Source organism: Pseudophryne corroboree, chromosome 1 (genome assembly GCF_028390025.1).
Source record: "Pseudophryne corroboree isolate aPseCor3 chromosome 1, aPseCor3.hap2, whole genome shotgun sequence".
In the NCBI taxonomy this organism is placed as follows: Eukaryota; Metazoa; Chordata; class Amphibia; order Anura; family Myobatrachidae; genus Pseudophryne; species Pseudophryne corroboree.
In genome coordinates this window covers 816,419,943-816,438,558 of record NC_086444.1, presented here as the reverse complement: position 1 = coordinate 816,438,558, position 18,616 = coordinate 816,419,943, and positions in this window count along the sequence as shown.

Below are 18,616 nucleotides of genomic sequence, written 5' to 3'. Positions count from 1 at the left end.
CATGTGCTGTTTGGGGACTATTTTTTTGAAGTGCCATCCTGTCTGACACTGCAGTGCCACTCCCAGATGGGCCAGGTGTTTGTGTCGGCCACTTGGTTTGCTTAGCTTAGTCACACAGCTACCTCATTGCGCCTCTTTTTTTCTTTGTATCATGTGCTGTTTGGGGACTATTTTTTTGAAGTGCCATCCTATCTGACACTGCAGTGCCACTCCTAGATGGGCCAGGTGTTTGTGTCGGCCACTTGGGTCGCTTAGCTTAGTCACACAGCTACCTCATTGCGCCTCTTTTTTTCTTTGCATCATGTGCTGTTTGGGGACTATTTTTTTGAAGTGCCATCCTGTCTGACACTGCAGTGCCACTCCTAGATGGGCCAGGTGTTTGTGTCGGCCACTTGGGTCGCTTAGCTTAGTCATCCAGCGACCTCGGTGCAAATTTTAGGATTAAAAATAATATTGTGAGGTGTGAGGTGTTCAGAATAGACTGAAAATGAGTGGAAATTATGGTTATTGAGGTTAATAATACTATGGGATCAAAATGACCCCCAAATTCTATGATTTAAGCTGTTTTTGAGGGGTTTTTGTAAAAAAACACCCGAATCCAAAACACACCCGAATCCGACAAAAAATTTTCAGGGAGGTTTTGCCAAAACGCGTCCGAATCCAAAACACGGCCGCGGAACCGAATCCAAAACCAAAACACAAAACCCGAAAAATTTCCGGTGCGCATCACTAGTTCCACCGTACGACTAGCCAAATTATTAATAATTAATTAATAATTATTAATAATGTGTGGGCCAGAAAAGTCCATTTAAAATGACAACCACTGTTTTCTATGGGAGAAACGGGTTCAGTGCTAAAGGTACCAAAATGGTAATAAAATGGTAATATACCAGTTACAACATGCGATGTGAAGGGGGTTTAACTGCTCAGACCCGTTTTAAGAACCGTTTAAAGAACCATTTCAAAAGCAGGGTTTGCGATGTGAAAGCAGCATAAGGTATACACAAAGGTCACAATGCAATATGTAAATATTTTCACCGTATCTCTACCTCAGAGATGACAGAGTGTGCAATATCAGAGACAGCCAGACACTATAACACAACCAGATGTGGTAAGATAGTTGTTACTTACCCGGATGTCTTCCGTGATGTTGCTAGCGCTCAATGGGGCTAATTCAGTCCTGATCGGTGCTGTGCGTGTTCGCACAGTAGCGATCATGCCTGAACTGCGCATGCGCTGGTGCCACACTGCGCCTGTGCATGGCAGATAGCCGACGGCTGTCTTAGCCATGCGATCGCCTCTGCCTCACTGACAGGCAGAGGCGGTCACTGGAGGGGGGGGAGGGGACATGCCGGCGGTGTTTAGATGGCGCTTGGATTTTGATTGGGCCACTCTGAAAAGTACGGGAGATTTAGGGGGTCGAACATTTGAGTTTTAATATAACACAAGTTTATAATTAACATATGTGCCATCAGAGACACATTTACCTCTTTCTATGCCATCAGACTCCTCTTACACAGGACACCAGCATTTGTCACACATGTCCCCATGCTCACCAGCTACTGACAGTATGAGCTAAAATTCACATTACCCCACACAGTCTGAGCCAAAATTCACATTACCCCACATAGTCTGAGCCGAAATTCACATTACCCCACACAGTATGAGCCGTAATTCACATTAACCTACACAGTATGAGCCGTAATTCACATTAACCCACACAGTATGAGCCGAAATTCACATTACGCCATATGGTATGAGCCAAATTCACATTACGCCACACGGTGTGAGCCAAATTAACAATATGCCACATGGTATGAGCCAAATTCACATTACGCCACACGGTATGAGACAAATTCACAATATAACACACAGTAGTATGTCCCCAGTAGTGTCAGATACACGTAATAGCCCCACTCAGAAAACTACTGAATGCTTGGCTCAGCTAATATACTTATATGTCCCTTCTTTTCTCTTTCTGTCTGAGTGCACCTGCAGATTTTTTTTTATAACTTCATGTTTATATACAATACATGAAGACAGTATACAGTATTTCCCCTGGCCGTCCCCCGTTTCCCCTGCAGGAGCAGGCTCAGCTGTAGCACTGCAGTTTACTAAGTTACTGACTGAGCGGTGACTTACTGTCTCAGTCTCTGCTGTATTTGTTCTGAGTCCTCATGAGAGGAACGCTGTGGTGTTGTTGAGGCAGCAGACAAGGAGAGAGCATGGGCAGGTGTCACATCATAAGGCGGAGTACAGGAATCAGCATCAGGCTCGGTGTCCCAGAGAGCGTGGGCGGGAGGAGGGAGAGGGTACAGGCGAGCGGCCGGGCGGGTGCGCGTTACATCGGAGCCGGAAGGAGGTTCCTAGTTCAGTGTGGCCACCGGCGATCACTGTTGCTGGCGTGGCATGTGGGGGGTGCCGAACATTAGGGGGTGTCCGTGCGCACCAGGCACCCCCCGTGCACACGACTATGCCAGACCATTGGAAGGGTGGGCAGCACCGGCTGCTTGACGTCACACACAGTTGCTGCGACGGGTAGCTCCGTGCCAGCACGCAGGAGCTGTGCTGGCTGGGAGCTACTCTTCCAGTACAAAAGCATTGCTGCTGTGCGATGCTTTTGTACTTGTGCAGGGTGGTCGGCCCTGACATGCGGGGCGGACTAGCTCTGTGCTGGGTGTCCCCCCGCATGTCAGGGAAGCTGATCGTAGAAAGCACATCTACGATAAGTTCTGAATCACCCTCAATGTTCCTGTGCCTTGCACGATGCGTGTATGTAACGGGAATGAAGTATCCACTGGGGTTTGTTTGAAAAAAGGTGGATGTACTCAGGCTTGGTACAAATCCTTTAATTCCTTAATATGTGATACAAACCTACTTTAGCTGCAGCCATGACAACTTTGTACACAGCGAATGTGATAAAATATGTAAAAGCAGCAGGAGGCATCTCTAGTAGAAAGACGTCCAAAGATGGAGCATCTGTATGAACATCAGACATCTAAGTAACCTTCAGGTTACTCAGGATGACCACGTAGTGTCAGACTGGGGCGAGAAGGGCCCACCGGGGAGATGCCCATGCTTAAGAGTGTGGCCAGGCAATAGTGGAGGTGTGGCCAACCAACACAGAGTCCCGACTAACCAGTAGAGAGTGCATGGACTGGGTCCCTTGATAAATATATATATAGTAAACACTGCTTGTGCATGCATGGTAATATTGAAGATTAATAACAGGAGGAGGTGGGCCCACAGGCAGTGGGGCCCTCCGGTGGTTTCCCCTGTTCCCCTGTGGGCCAGTCCAACCCTGTGACCGGGAAATCCACACTACTGGAGCCATTGAAGCTGCATACAAAGATGCAGTCACTGGCTTCTTCACGCCGACAAAACTAGGCTGATAGGCCCATGTTCTGTAATGCCAACTGTTGCCATACCCAAAATGCCAGGAGCATGCCAATTATGTGGGAATTGGTGCACTGTGAGCAACATCGAACTCCCGGATCTGCCCATGCATAGTGTGGAGCACGCACATATCCAAAAACATCGGAGATGTATGCAACTATCAGCTTTACCTACATCACTGAATTAGGCCCTTAATAAGCAAAATTATTTTTTTCCCATGCCAAACATCATCTTAATTCATTCTAGGGGAAAGGAAAAATTACATTTAAATTGATAATTTTGCTACTGCACGTAAAATTAGGCAGAATTTATCTCAGATTAGGGTCATGTTTCCATATGCAATTATAGCCTAGTTAGAGATAATTTCGAGTGCAGTTTATTTCCCAAAATAAAATTAAACCTTTGAAGAAATCCAAATGAACACAGATAAATAGCAATGTTTGTACTTACGTTAGGAAGGTTCTCTTACGGGCATACTGATTTGGAATGAGAAATTTTAGGCTTTTACAGTAAATGGAGGATACAATGCTGTACACTCACTTACCATGGCTTAAACATTTTAAATTTGAAGTTAGAAACGACTTTAGAAAGAGGCTAATGTTTAGTAAATGCAGGGCTGTTTCTAGACAATTTGGCTTCCTGTGCGAGATTTAAAAATGTAAAAATGCCCCCCCCATTGACATAAAAAAATGCACCCCTCCCCCCCTGCAGACATAAAAACAACAACACAAATTTGGTACGTAAAATGGGTGTGGTCTCACTAAAATGGGCGTGGTCTTGCAAGAAAATACTGCCTTGCACTCCAGGTTTTGACCCTGCACCAGCAGACCTTCGCCACCACAGGGGAAAAAAAAATTTCCACCATATTAAGCCACACACAGTATGCCCCTTGCACCATATTATGCCACACACCACAATGCCCGTGATACATTATGCATTACAGTAAAGAGTCTTATTACTTTTAAATTACCTGTTCATTGCCAAGGGTTTCACGTGCTGGGTGTCATGCTTGTTGCAAGGTGTTTCATGCACTGAGTCATGTTTGTTGCCAGGGGTTTCATGCGCTGGGTATCATGCTCGTTGCCAGGGGTTTCATGCTCTGTGATCCATGCTTGTTGCCAGGGGTTTCATGCTGTGGGATGGGTGTCATGCTCATTGCCAGAAGGTGTGTAATGCTTGTTACCAGGGGTAATGCTCATTGACAGGGGTGTGTACAGCCGGCGCCAGCCCGCCTGCTCCACCAGGGCTGCCCTCAGAAATTGTGGAGCCTGGGACTGACAAAATAGGCAGGTCAGATTGAAGAGGGGTGGAGGCTTGCTACAGGGGAAGGGGGCACACTACAATGGGGGGATGCTTGCTACAGGGGGCACACTACAAGGTGGGGGGTGGAGGCTTGCTACCGGGTGGCACAGTACAAGGGGGAGGCTTGCTACAGGGGGCATACTATAATGTGGGGCAGAGGCTTGCTACAAGGGGGCACACAACAAGTAGGGGGGTTGCTATAGGTGGCACACTACAAGTTGGGGGGTGGAGGCTTGCTACGGGGGGGTGCACTAAAAGGTGGGGGGTATAGGCTTGCTAAAGGGAGGATGTTACTACAGGAGTTTTTGGAAGCAGGCCACAGGGGTACAACTACAGGAGGGGTTGGTTGGAGGATGTACAGTGGTGCACACTATGAGGGAGGGGGTAGTTGGAGACTTGGGCGTCTGCAGCAGCTCACAGTGCACACATAAGGGGGGAGGTAACTGGATGAAGGTGAGCAGGATGGAAGTGGAGCCGTGCTGCTGAGGTGACTGGTCCCTTTCAAGCAGGAAGTAAACCAGTTTTCCAGGGTCAGTCTCCTTGTGCCAGTTGCCACTTTTTGACAGAAAGGGTGAGGAAGAGAGAGATAAGGCCGCGCACCACTATTCCCACACTTGTCTCCGACACTGACTAAAATCCAAATGCATATAAACGGGACCCGGCAGGGGGTGGGACCAGCTGTGGAAATCCGTCAGTTCACGGGAAAAATGTGTGTGCAGCGTGGCACCGCGTACAGATTGTATTGGGGTAGGAACAGCATTCTCATAGTCTTTGCTCTAGCAGCGGGCCTGGGACCGGAGTCTTTTTACTAGTAGTACCCCCTTTATTTGGCAGCCCCGCACTCCACCACCCGCTATCCCCCTGTCCCCTCCTCCCCGCCATAGTACTCCGCTTGTGGGGTAGAGTTTCACAAAGTGACGCATTGCATCTTGACGTTACGATGCAAAAGCGTCATTCCATGATACTCTGCCCCGGAGCGAAGTACTATGACAGAGATGGGGCGGAGCAGTGGTATGGACAGACTAAAGTGTCGCACGGCTGGCCCGCCAGTAGAAACGGCACTGAGTACATGTTTATCTCCAATATTAATGGGTTTGACGTGAAAATAATGTTGAGCTATTGACATGATGTGATTATATAGTTACAGCATTAAAGTACTGTTAAATAAATATGGAATGCTTCAGTTCGTTTAAATAAACAATATTTACTTTGTGATATGATGTTAATGCTGTGTTATGTTTTGAATGGGTAATTCAGAGTTGATCGCAGCAGCAAATTTGTTAGCAGTTGGGCAAAACCATGTGCACTGCAGGGGGGGGCAGATATAACATTTGCAGTGAGAGAGTTAGATTTGGGTGGGTTATTTTGTTTCTGTGCAGGGTAAATACTGACTGCTTTATTTTTACACTGCAATTTAGATTTCAGTTTGAACACCCCCTACCCAAATCTAACTCTCTCTGCACATGTTATATCTGCCCCCCCCCCCCCTGCAGTGCACATGGGTGGTCATTCCGAGTTGTTCGCTCGTTGCCGTTTTTCGCAACGCAGTGATTAGGTGGAAAATGCGCATGCACATGGTACGCAGCGCGCATGCGCTAAGTAATTGTAAATGCTGATTTACTTACAGGACTAAAAAGCAATACTTTAAAATACACTCAATACACTTTAAAATCGAGCCGCTGCGGCCGCTGTATTCAATCCTTCCCCATACTTACTTTTTACTCAGTTAGCGTACAAAACCCTGAACCGTGTATGCACTTTGCGTACACACACCACAACGGGCGAACAAAGTACATGCAGTGCATACACACACACCGACACGCTGAGAGCACAATGCAGCTTCACGTGTGGTTGAAATACACTTGTAACCTTAGCAGGGAAAGAGACACGACACCAATTGTATTTAAGAAGTTGGGATCCGACCCGCCAACATATAATTGATAAAAAAGGGATTACAACAAAGTTAAAATTACAATAACAGAAAAGAGGCTACAGTCAATGGTACATACGTTTATTCGCCTGCGCTTCCCGGTCCGGTCATCAGTCATCAAGGTAGATGACCTTCAGAGACTGTGTGTGACCGGGCCTGCAGCTGGCTTTTTATACATTTGTCCAAAACCTAACACAATGGAAACTATAATCTCTTTGTCCATTGGTCACTGGGATGGTCATTTACAGTACAGGAGAGGTCATAGGTCGGTTTGAATAGGTGGGCGATGTCTGGTCCAGGTGCACTTGCAGGTGGTCTCGTAAAGTAAATACAGTTGATATTAATATTCTGCTCCTGCGCATAACTATTCGCAGGAGCGTGCGATCTTCCACAAACCAACACCGGAATATTGCTCTAAAAATACCCTACAGCTTGATACCAAACACCACCTGATAACCTAATTCTGTCCCCTCCTATCCTGTAAAGGTGAATCCCTTTGTTATTATACCCTTTAAGCAAGTGTAACTCGCTGGTGCGGTGCATGTGGGCTATGTGTACATTGTGCACTATATGGATCAAATATGTAATGTGTCTTTATGGCTTTTCCATGCGATCACAAATACTACCGTAATTACTCATACCACACGCTAATACGCAGGACGCGGCAGAACAAGTACGCGCATGGAGGCCATCTGTGTGTAGTTTGTACGTGATGTGTGTACTGCAATATTTTCGACTTCGACATGATTTAACACAAAACTTTGGAGATTTACACCAGCTCGAGCGATGTTTTTTCAACGCTCGAGTGATCGTAGTGTGATTGACAGGAAGTGGGTGTTTCTGGGCGGCAACTCGGCGTTTTCAGGGAGTGTGCTAATAACCGCAGGCGTGACAGGTAAAAACGCAGGAATGGCTGGAGAAACGGGGGAGTGGCTGGCTGAACGCAGGGCGTGTTTGTGATGTCAAACCAGGAACTAAACAAACTGAGGTGATCGCAATCTAGGAGTAGGTCTGGAGCTACTCAGAAACTGCAAGGAATTATTTAGTAGCAGTTCTGCTAATCTTTCGTTCGCTATTCTGCTAAGCTAAGATACACTCCCAAAGGGTGGCGGCCTAGCGTTTGCAATGCTGCTAAAAGCAGCTAGCGAGCGAACAACTCGGAAAGAGGACCATGGTTTTTCCCAACTGCTAACAAATTTGCTGCTGCAATCAACTCGTAATTAGGCCCAAAGCCCCGTACACACTGGGCGACTTCAGCCCCATACATGACTAGCGCTATATCGCTGAACATCAGGGATATAGTGCATACACACTGAACGATATCATTCAGTGACGTCATCCCCGCACACCTTGAACATGCAGCTCAACGATACAGTTAAAATTGAGCTGCATGTTCAGTAGATCATGGAAGAACGAGAACAACATGTGGGTCCATACACACTGGACCATATGAACGATAGATCTTTTCAAAAAAATTAATTATCATTCATATCGTCCAGTATTATCGCCCAGTGTGTACGGGGCTTAAGACTTGTAAAATAAAAAGGCTGTGGCTTAGATACCATATAGTACATACTAGTGTACATATTTTATAGAACACAGGTAATATCATAGGCGTTTCTATAATGGGTGCAGTGTGTGCGATGCACACAGGCCCATGGCTCCAGGGGGGCCCACATCGCACACACTGCACCCATATATTATACTTACCCCTCCGGAGTCCAGCAATGGTGACCCTGCTTTCGGTCAGAATTCTCTCGGAAAATGGCCGCTGTGGCCACTTCCGAGTGATTTGCGCATGCGCACTGGTGATGTCCCTGGGAATAAAGGTGTGGGCACCATGTTCCTGGAGACCTGCGCATGCGCAGTAGACTCTGACATCGGACATATCCTGTGCAGTCCGGTATAAGATATCCACGATTTTGGTGGTTAGTCCTGGATAGCACAGGGTCAGAAGTCCAATGTCAATGCATTTCGAGACTGTAAAGTCTCTTCTTCAGGCTAATATGACTTCTGTGTGTGATGTGAGGCTTATAAATAGTTCCATTCGAATCCAGCCACAGCAAGATCACTCGCTGCCCCTGTGCTAGCCAGACCTACTAAGTGACCACTACCAATTTTACTGGCAAATAAAGAAACACCAACAGGAAACCAGGACATGCTTCTTCCAGCCAGAAAGTACTCTCCAACTGTTCCGCATGGAACAGAAGTACAGTCAGTCTCGGACTGGGGCATGAAGGGCCTACCGGGGGAATGCAGTTATAGGGTCCCATACTTACGGGTGTGGCCAGCCTATAAAGGGGGTGTAGCCAGCCTCCACATAGGCTTGAAATACACAATAGTTTAGTGCAGTGTAATGCAACATATCTACCATGTATAATAATACAAGTGCACAGTCTGGAACCTGATCCCTAGAGGAAAGAGTGGGCACTCAGGCAGTGGGGCCTACTGGTGGTTTCCCTGGTACACCTGTGGGCCAGTCCAACCCTGGGTAAAGTATATGCTATAACTGACATATTTTGATCATCTTAATTTGTTATTATATAACAGTTTAATGGATATTAGTACATTTTCCATACTTCCAAAGATGTTTGATGCCAATTAATACTAGTGTTATGATAATGCAGCTTAAGAATTGATATCTATTAGAGAGGACATGCAAAGAACTAGGCACATCCTGAATGCCGACATTCCTTTCAATGAGAGGTAGTTCTATATCGATATTGGATACTGGCGGTAAGCATTTAATATCTCGGCTGTTGGGAACCCGGCACTCAGCATACCGGCGCTGGGATCCCGACCGCCACGATACGACAACTATTCTCCTTCCTGGGGTGTCCATGACACCCCTGGAGGGAGTATACATAGCGCGCCACCATGCCCACAGTGTGGCGACAGCCGCGATATCGTAGTACATCCTTTCTGGCAATGTTCCATCTTCCTGAACTTCTGTGGTGTATTCACATCAGTTAGCACACAGAGAAGAAAAAGTTGTGAGCCATAAACAGAGTGTTACACTTAATTGCCTTGCAGTATACTATAGCCTAATTTCAGTGCGTGTCTGTATAACATCCCAGAGGAGGTCAGATAATGTACACATGCCTTGAATACTGTTAAGGACTGATTGGTGTTGAAACTATGGCCCTCATTCCGAGTTGTTCGCTCGTTCTTTTTCATCGCATCGCAGCGATTTTCCGCAAACTGCGCATGCGCAATGTTCGCACTGCGGCTGCGCCAAGTAAATTTGCTTAGAAGTTTGGTATTTTACTCACGGCATTACGAGGTTTTTTCTTCGTTCTGGTGATCGTTGTGTGATTGACAGGAAGTGGGTGTTTCTGGGCGGAAACTGGACGTTTTATGGGAGTGTGTGAAAAAACGCTGCCATTTCTGGGAAAAACGCGGGAGTGGCTGGAGAAACGGAGGAGTGTCTGGGCGAACGCTGGGTGTGTTTGTGACGTCAAACCAGGAACGAAACTGACTGAACTGATCGCACTGGCAGAGTAAGTGTCGAGCTACTCAGAAACTGCTTAGAAATTTCTATTCGCAATTTTGAGAATCTTTTGTTCGCAATTTTGCTAAGCTAAGATTCACTCCCAGTAGGCGGCGGCTTAGCGTGTGCAATGCTGCTAAAAGCAGCTTGCGAGCGAACAACTCGGAATGAGGGCCCATTTTAATTTACTGTACTGTACATTAGAAAAACTTGTTAATCTCCAATTACAAAATAAATATAAACTAATATATAATTATTACATTTGACACACATATAATCTATTATTTTTTTAAAGCCCTCAAACAATTGTCTAATATTCCATACTAGATGATTCATCGCGTCCTACAGGCGCTCTTCACACCGTCGTAAGGGGCTACATATACCCTTAACCCTTGCACGCCCTTGTGGCATGCAATATTTGTATTATATGGAGTATTACCTCCAATCATAATTATGTGAGTGGTTAAATATTGAAAAAGGGCGTGCGATCATGAAGGGGTCGTAGTCCCTTGCAACGGCGTGAACAGCGCACGCAGGGCCTGATGAATCACCTAGTAGGTGCTGTGGTTTGGTGAGTGGCAGGTGCGGGGGAGACGCGGACGGGGAAGGGGTTCCGGGGTGCTCCGGGTGGGAGAGGGGCTGGTGTGGTTGTGCCACGGGTGGGGGAGGGGTGGGTGCATGAGTGCCGTGGGTGGGGGAGGGGTTCTGGAGCCACCATGGGTGGTGGAGGGGCTGGGGGTGCCAAAGATGGGGCCCGGAGGTACAGCGAGTGGGGGAGAGGCGGGTAATACTTCTTCTGCTTCTCCTCCTGGAAGCAGCTAAGCTGCTCTCCTCCCTTTGGCAGTGGCTCTTCCGGAGACACGCATAGCAGCCAAGCAGCCAGTCCCAAACCTCCGCGTTACAGTGAAGAAGATGCACTCAATAAACTACAGCTCCCAGCAGGCCTTAGCGCCAGAATGCTTTGGCGCTAAGGGCTGCTAGGATGTGTAGTTTATTTAATGCATCTACTTCCCTGTAATGCGGCACATATGGACACCGGCACTAACAATAGTGACTGGCTGGCAGAACTGACTGACTTGCTGAATCAATGTAAAAGGTGAGAGTGCTGTGCAGTGTCAGTGACACTGCACACCCACTGCACTGCACAGCACTGTCACCTTTTACATTGATTCAGCGTCCAGACATTACCCACTGCGATATCACCCACTCTATATGTTACATTAGTCATCTCAGAGCTTCCAGGCCGGCAGCCCAGGTGCTGTGTTGCGGAGTCAGCGCCTCTGGGGATCTGGGCGCGGCTGTGGTGGGGAGGCACTTCTGTGACATCATGCGCAGAGGGGGCTCCGGGGCTCAGAGAGTATGCGGCGCAGGGAGGGCTATGAATGCCTTCCACTGTGCCGCTTTCATACACATCTATGCCGGTGGCCGCAGCAGCTTTTGTTCCACCTGCGCTGCGGCTAGGGAGTGTGGATTGTTGATGCCGGAGAGGACAGGCGGACTGGCAGCAGGACATAGGACGCTGCAGTAAAAGTTTTGTTTTTTCCCCAATCTACAGCACAGAGACTTGCTGCAGATGCTGTGGCATACCCTCCAGCTGTACCTTTTTGGCAGGTACAGTACCTTTTTTTATGGTCTGTACCGTTTTTTGGCTCTCCAAACTTTCATTGAAAGTATAGGAAAAGGGGCATAGCCACAAGTGACCACGCCCCCTTTTCAAATTTGTACAGATTTTTATGTGTAAATTGTTGGAGATTATGTTGCTGCAAATATAGTGGGTCTATTTTGGGGTGTGGACCTGGAGCTGCAGTTCCATCAGCCCCATTGTTAATCCTGCTCTGGGAACACACAGCAGCCAAAGGGCAGAGTCTCCTATTGGATGTAACCTGTGTGGAAGAGTGTTTTTCACCCAATCAGTTTTGGACTGGATATGATAGACCTGCTGCTGACCCAATGAGAGCTCCTAGCAACGCCCAGCGTTATCCACACAGTTACAGAGTGACAGAGCTGGGCAATTAGGAGATATCTTGATATAGTTTTGCATAAAATGCTTGATACTAGACATTATTAGTAGAGATGAGGGGGTTCGGTTCTCTGAGAACCAAAACCTACCGAACATTACGTCCCGAGCTCAGATCCGAGTCTGGCTCGGGGATTCCCGCCAGACTCAGAAACCAGAACGAGGCAAAATGTCATCATCCAGCTGTCGGATTCTCGCGGGTTTTGGATTCCATATAAGGAGCCGCGCGTCGCCGCCATTTTCAATCCGACATTGGAGAGTGTAGCGAGAGCACGTGTCTCCGTCCTCACTCAGTGTCTGTGTGGGAAAGTGGGGTGGCGATTCCAGTGCTGTCTTGTGCTGCTCAGTCCAGTGTAGTGTCTTATGCTGCATCAGTCCAGTCACAGTGGTGGTGTCCTCTGCTGCCATATGTCCTGTGCTGCTGTATAAGTCCAGTTCAGTGGTGCTGTTTTGTGCTGCATCAGTTCAGTGGTGGTGTCTTGTGCTGCATCAGTCCAGTCACAGTGGTGGTGTCCTCTGCTGCCATATGTCCTGTGCTGCTGTATAAGTTCAATCCAGTGGTGCTGTGTTGTGCTGCATCAGTCCAGTGGTGGTGTCTTGTGCTGCATCAGTACAGTGGTGGTGTCTTGTGCTGCATCAGTCCAGTCACAGTGGTGGTGTCCTCTGCTGCCAGATGTCCAGTGCTGCTGTATAAGTCCAGTCCATTGCAGTGGTGCTGTGTCGTCCTGCATCAGTCCAGTGGTGGTGTCCCTGTGCTGCTGTATAAATCCAGTGATACTGACGTATAAGTCCAGTGGTACTGCCGTATATATGTCCAGTGATACTGCAGTATAAGTCCAGTGATACTCCCGTATAAGTCCGGTGATACTGCCATATAAATCCAGTGATACTGCCGTATAAATCCAGTCCAGTGGTACTGCTGTATATGTCCAGTTATACTGCCACGTATGTCCAGTGGTACTGCCATATAAATAAAGTGATACTGCCATATATGTCCAGTGGTACTGCCGTATAAATCCAATCCAGTGATACTGCCGTATATGTCCTGTGGTACTGCCATATTATTCCAGTGATACTGCCATATATGTCCAGTGGTACTGCCGTATAAATCCAGTGGTACTGCCGTATAAATCCAGTCCAGTGATACTGCCGTATAAATCCAGTGATACTGCCATATATGTCCAGTGGTACTGCTGTATAAATCCAGTCCAGTGATACTGCCGTATATGTTCAGTGGTACTGCCATATAAATCCAGTGGTACTGCCGTATAAATCCAGTCCAGTGATACTGCCATATATGTCCAGTGGTACTGCCATATAAATCCAGTCCAGTGATACTGCCGTATATGTCCACTGGTACTGCCGTATATGTCCAGTGATACTGCCGTATACGTCCAGTAGTACTGCCGTATAAATCCAGTGATACTGCCGTATATGTCCAGTGGTACTGCCATATAATTCCAGAGATGCTGCCATATATGTCCAGTGGTACCGCTTTATAAATCCAGTGGTACTGCCATATAAATCCAGTCCAGTGATACTGCCGTATAAGTCCAGTGATACTGCCGTATATGTTCAGCGGTACTGCTGTATAAATCCAGTCCAGTGATACTGCCGTATATGTCCAGTGGTACTGCCATATAAATCCAGTCCAGTGATACTGCCGTATATGTCCAGTGGTAGTGCGGTATAAATCTAGTGATATTGCCGTATATGTCCAGTGGTACTGCCATATAAATCCAGTCCAGTGATACTGCCGTATATGTCCAGTGGTACTGCCGTATAAATCCAATCCAGTGATACTGCCGTATATGTCCAGTGGTACTGGCGTATAAATCCAGTGATACTGCAGTATAAATCCAGTACAGTGATGCTGCCGTATATGTCCAGTGGTAGTGCGGTATAAATTCAGTCATACTGCCGTATATGTCCAGTGGTACTGCCATATAATTCCAGTGATACTGCCGTATATGTCCACTGGTACTGCCGTATAAATCCAGTGGTACTGCCATATAAATCCAGTCCAGTGATACTGCCATATAAGTCCAGTGAAACTGCCGTATATGTCTAGTGGTACTGCCGTATAAGTCCAGTGATACTGCCGTATATGTCCAGTGGTACTGCCGTATAATTCCAGTCCTGTGCTGCTGCCATATAAGTTCAGTGGTGCTGTCCTGTGCTGTATATTATTTACTCCAAATAAAGGGGTTATTAGTATTTAATCCAAATAGTTTTTACAGGGTTTGCCCTGTGTGGTGTAGAGGTACTCTCTCCTGTGCTGCATTTTGTTATATAAAACTTTGGAGGATAAAATAGGGAAAGATCAATAACCACTTCCTCCTATTGCTGCTGGGAGTCAATCGTCATCCCAGAGGGGAAGTAGGAAGACCACTTGTACTACTTCAACTAAGCAAATGACTGTCGAACAGTCCTTTGCGAGGAAGATAAAATATGACAGCAGTCATCCTGTTGCAAAGTGCATAACTGAGCCCTTGACAGCTATGTTGGTGTTAGACGTACGTCAGGTATCTGCCATTAGTGCAGTGGGACTGCAGTGCCAACCCTAGATGGGCCAGGCGTTTGTGCCACACACTTGTGTTGCTTAGCTTAGTCATACAACTACCTCATTGCACCTCTTTTACTTCTTTGCATGATGTGCTGTTTGGTGCCTAGTTTTTTTTAAGTGCCATCCTGTCTGGAACTGCATTGCCACTCCTAGATGGGCCAGGTGTGTGTGCCGCACACTTGTGTCACTTAGCTTAGTCATACAGCTACCTCATTGCACCTCTTTTACTTCTTTGCATGATGTGTTATTTGGGGACCAGTTTTTTGTAAGTGCCATCCTGTCTGCCACTGGGGTGGTCTTCAGTATGCCGACTGACAGGATCCCGGCGCACAGTATACCGGCGCCGGAATCCCGACAGCCAGCATACTGACACTTATTCTCCCTCGTGGGGGTCCACGACCCCCCTGGAGGGAGAACAAAATAGCGTGTGGCGAGCGCAGCGAGCCCGCAAGGGGCTCATTTGCGCTCACCACACTATCGGTAAGCTGACGGTTAGGCTCCCGGTGCCGGTATGCTGGTCGCCGGGAGCCCGACCGCCGGCATACCCTACTACACCCCTGCCACTGCATTGCCACTTCTAGATGGACCAGGTGTTTGTGCCGCACACTTGTGTCGCTTAGCTTAGTCATACAGCTACCTCGGTGCAACTTTTAGGCCTAAAAACAATATTGTGAGGTGTGAGGTGTTCAGAATAGACTGGAAATGAGTGGAAATTAATGTTATTGGGATTAATAATAACATAGGATCAAAATTACCCCCAAATTCTGTGATTTTAGCCGTTTTTATGTTTTTTTCAATAATCATCCAGATCCAAAACCAAAACCAAAACCCAAAAGGGTGGTTTTGGCTAAACCAATCCAGATCCAAAACACGAGCGAGGATCCAGATTCAAAACCAAAACACAAAACACGAAAAATGCCCGCCACACAACTCTAATTATTAGCCATCACTTAGTTCTGTATGTTTTGTGACTTACAGTATCATACTTGACTTTCTTTAGCAAGTGCATATTTAGACAGGTTGGGATGGATATCCCGGCAGAATACCGACCGCGGCATCCCGCTGATAAAAATCCTGACAGGGGTAGGCAAGTATACTTACCTTCTACCAATGGCCCCCTAAGCCTAACCTTCCCTGTTTGCAGCCTAACCCTAACCATCCCTGGTGGCTTCTAAACCTAACTCCCTCTTCCAGCAGCCTAAACCTAACACTCCCTCCCCTGCAACCTATCCCTAACCCTCCCCGGAGGGTGCCTAACCTTAACACTCCCCTTTCCCACAGCCTAACCCTAACCCCTCAGTCCTGCAGCCTAATCCCCGTCCCCCTTGCGGCTTAATTCTCTGGTTTCCCGGCAGTGTAGCGATCGGGATCCTGGGTATCGGGATCCCAGCGCCTGGACTGTGATCGCTGTCGGGATTTCAGCGCATTCCCTTACTTGTTGGGATTACGGCATTGGTATTTCGACAGCTGGGATCCTAACCGGGATCCCGGCCAGCGACAGGTATTTGTACGCATTGGAAGTGATTTGCCTGACCAGATTACTAACAGAGCACTGGTCATACAGTATGTCTATTGTTCATCTTTATCAGGGCCGGTTCTTGGGCGCTGTGCGCCCCGGGCGACAATAGGGTGTGCGGCTTCATACAGGGGGCGTGGTCATTTACGCCCCCTGTACAGACTGAAATGATGTGCGGTGCGCGATGACGTCATTGCGCACCGCACAGCAAAGGTCCTCTCCACGAAGGGAAACTAGACGCGTAGCGTCTAGTTCCCTTCGTGGAGAGGACCTTTGCTGTGCGGAGCGCGATGACGTCATCGTGCACCGCACAGTAAAGGACCTCTCCACGAAGGGAAACTAGACGCGTACGCGTCTAGTTTCCCTTCACAGCGGCAGCGGGCAGCGGGGGGCACAGCAGCAGCGGATCTTGCCCTGGTGCGGCGCCCTCCGGATGGCGCCCTGCGCCCTCCGGGCAAAAGTCCTGCTTGCCCGTGGCAAGATCCGCTACTGATCTTTATCTGCAGCGAGCTCATGCAGTGAAAACACGCTGCATGTTTGGGACTTGTATTTCCACACAGACTCTTTGGAATATTTGAACTATACAACACTGAGACATTTAAAAGGATTGGTTATTATTGGCTTATAGCCATAAAGCTAACGTTAGAAGTATATTAGAAGGGCTCCAATTGCTTTTTAGATATAATTATTTGGTCTAAATTTTAAATGAGTATTTTCCATTGTGATTTTGTTAATAGAGTATTAAATCATTTTATGCATATTCATTTGCTGAGTCTTTAACTTATTCAGCTACAGTATATTGGTGTGTTAATTTTAAATAGTGTTGGTCCGTATTTATATATTGTTTTCTTCTATACCAGTGGATTATATTGCACTAATCCTCAATAGGACTACAATAGCTGGGAAATAAGAATACATATTGTTTAGTAGTGATGAGCGGGTTCGGTTCCTCGGAATCCGACCCGCCCGAACTTCACCTTTTTTTTACACGGGTCCGAGCGACTCGGATCCTCCCGCCTTGCTCGGTTAACCCGAGCGCGCCCGAACGTCATCATCCCGCTGTCGGATTCTCGCGAGACTCGGATTCTATATAAGGAGCCGCGCGTCGCCGCCATTTTCACACGTGCATTGAGATTGATAGGGAGAGGAGGAGGCTGGCGTCCTCTCCGTAATAGAAAAGACTAAGAGTTGATAAAGCCAAATATTTATCTTACTGAAAACCCTCTAAAAGGTTAAAGAACACAGTACGCTATTGGCGTATGGAATACCTTAAGGGTACGCACGTTGCGTATCTAACACTTAGCCGTGGTCGAGACGCACGAGCGGCACGTTCGCTCACGGCTTAGAGCGTACAGGCAAGCACGCTATAGGCTGCCGACTAACGTAATGATACGCTATCAGCGTAGCGGATGCTTGGGACCACGAGGAGATCACAAGCGGCGCTGACGCTCACAGTGTTAAACCTTTTTAACTATACCATAAACAATGTACATATACTGTAAACCCTTGTGCAGTGATAAGATGTAAATGCAACACAGTGTAACCTTGTTAGTTTAAAAGCTGTATGAGCGTATGTGACGCTCAGAGAACCCCTTAGCAATATAATAAACAGTCAAATACCGGTCTAAGGGTCTAACGCCTTTTAAGGAAATGAATGAACGTTCAAAAAGAATAATACAATACAAGTTATACACTACCAAAATAACATAGAATATCTAACCAAGTAACTACACATAAAATACAATAAAGATACAATTACTTTTAAAGGGGGAAAGGGGAGAGAGAGAGAGAGAGAGAGAGAGAAAGTGAGAGAGAACGAGGGAGAATGGCTTATAACAATAAAGACAATATGATTGCAGAGAAACTTACGCACAAAGGGAAACAATCGCATGCGCCTTCTGGATATCCAGCTCCCGATTATCAGCAATGAGAACCGTTGAAGAGAATAGAGAGCTGGCCCAGATCGGCTTGTCCTTTTATACCCTACACACAATACAGTACAATGGTCCCTATATTCTTATTGTTCATTGGACACAGGAATTCGTCTTCGCATTATAACAAAAGGTCATAGGTTGATTCATACAGGTGGGCTGTGACTATTTCCAACTGCTCAGGTGGGTGGGAAACTAGGTTTCCCGCCGCATGGATAATAATGTGCAAATACAGTAAAAGTCCATAAACTTCTTATGTCCATAACTATTCGCACGAGCGATTAATCTGCTTCAAACCAACACCGGAATATTGCTAATTAAATACTCTTCCGATGGATACTAAACACCACTGTATAACCCCTGTCTGACCCTTCGTATCAAACAAAGAGGGATCTCTTTGTCTATGAACATGCTACATTAACTAAACTTTCAGATTCTATCAAAGGGACCATAATCTACAAAATACAT